This window comes from Gadus macrocephalus, chromosome 7 (assembly GCF_031168955.1).
Source record: "Gadus macrocephalus chromosome 7, ASM3116895v1".
Classification (NCBI taxonomy): domain Eukaryota; kingdom Metazoa; phylum Chordata; class Actinopteri; order Gadiformes; family Gadidae; genus Gadus; species Gadus macrocephalus.
In genome coordinates, this window is record NC_082388.1 from 24060575 (window position 1) to 24062782 (window position 2208).

A 2208-nucleotide genomic window follows, 5' to 3' on the forward strand; every position below is an offset into this window, starting at 1 on the left:
ACTCAGTGTGTTTGTTTGTTTACTTATTTTTGTTGTTTTGCTGTTTTCGTCCTGTTTAAAACAGACCAAAAAAGAAAATCAAAGTGAACAATCTTGTGATGAGTTCTACGATAAGGACATTTCGGGCTTGTCCCAATTTGAGTTGTATTTTTATAAATTGTTGCTGTTGTTTTTGTTGGTATGAGCCATGTGGGTCTCAAGATGATTTCCTGTCATTATTTTTGATGATATTATGCAACACTAGGTTAGACAGGGGCCTGATGCTGTAGGATAGAAAGGGGCCTGCTGCTGTAGGTTGGACTGGGGCCTGGATCTATAGCACGTGTTAATGTGATGGACTTGTGTAACACCTTGACATGCAGGAGTCGGGGGAATCCCCCCCCCCCTGGTGGTGGTACGGTATACCGCTAGCTGCTACCACCAGCACCTAGAGGTGTGAGGTGCTGCGAGAAGCAGAGGTCACTGATGTTTGGGACCCCTTAGCTCATATCCACTCACAGTATCTTATAATATAATGTATTTTTGTAATACCTGTTTATGTATTTATGGTGTCAAGATAGCTTGTGTTATTGGACTGGGAGTTCTGGGTAGTGAGCACGTCGTACACAAATATCTCCAACAGGAATAAAATGGGCAAGTACATCATCTGTCCCTACGCCCCATCTAGTGGCTGGAAGAACATACTACAGCCTCTTTTCCAAATGTATTATTTGCTTTATTTTCTTGCTTGTTTGTTTGTTTGTTTGTTTGTTTCCTTCTTAACTGAAGTAATTATAAACGTATGTTTCAGGTTAGATATCTTTAAAGTGTTAGTGATCACTGCGAAAGTAAAATAGAGTAGGCTATATCGTATATACAGTATAGCATAGTATAGTAAAGCATAGCATAATATAGCATATAGAACTATCAAATATATATATATTTTAATTACATAGCCTAGTTAATTAATTACATTGAATTATATTGGCTCTTGTTTGTATTGGAGTCTATTATCCTACTGCGTTGTAGTATATTGTGCTGTATTGTAGTCTATTGCAGTCCATTGTGTGGCATAGTAGTCTATTGTGTTAGTGTGCGTGATTACAGCCATGGGCTGTACAGCAGTCACAACAGCGGGACAGTGGCCCCTCCAGCCTGCAGCAGGGTGACGGGTGTACGGGGCCTCTCTATGTGAGCCACATAATGCCACACTGTTCCCCTGGCGGCTGGATTTGGCCCTTGTGTCCGGCCAGCTAAGAAAGTGGCCGGATTATACGGTAATCTCATAATGCTGCTGATGCCATGCAGGCTCTGATTGGACGGATTAGGAAACATGGCTTTGTCCTCGCACGCCCGGATGGATGAGAGACAATGCACAGTAACAGAGCAACACACACTCACACACACAGACACAGACACAGACACAGACACAGACACAGACACACACACACACACACACACACACACACACACACACACACACACACACACACACACACACACACACACACACACACACACACACACACACACACACACACACACACACACACACACACACACACACACACACACACACACACACACACACACACACAAACGTACACACGGTGGGACCCGGCAGCGCATCCCCGGTCTATGCCTGTGGTAGCCTACTGGAGCGTGTGTCCGCCCACCGAGGAAGAGCGGAGCGCTTCGTTCAGAGACCCCCCCTCCCTACCCGACCCCCCGGCATGGTACGTACGGTTGTATTGCATTTTTACTGATTTTGTAAATCCCTAGTGTACCGACCTTTGCCATTTCAGCTGCTATATGCGGGTTTGTGTATGCTTATGTGTGTGCTCACATGTGTGCCAGAGTTATTTCTGTAGGATACAAATGTGTATTTAATGAACGAAAAGCAGGCTGGAGTGGTTCGATAATTTTGGTGACGACAGGTGTTTTTCAGAATAAAAAGTCCAATAAATGCTATGACGAGAATCTGTAATTCCTAATGATTGATTTCTTAAACACATAGCTTTTGAACGGCCCGTAGTGCAAGAACATATTAGAGTTAAAATGAAATGTGTCAACTTTAGATGTTATGCCACTTCCCAGCACCAGTGTGTATCAAGCCCACTGATTGTCCATTCATTGTGAGGAGCGTGATCCACGTGCACACGACTATGAATCAAGTGGGGATATAATAATGAAGGAAAAAAAGAAAAACTACATTTAGTGACGTAACTA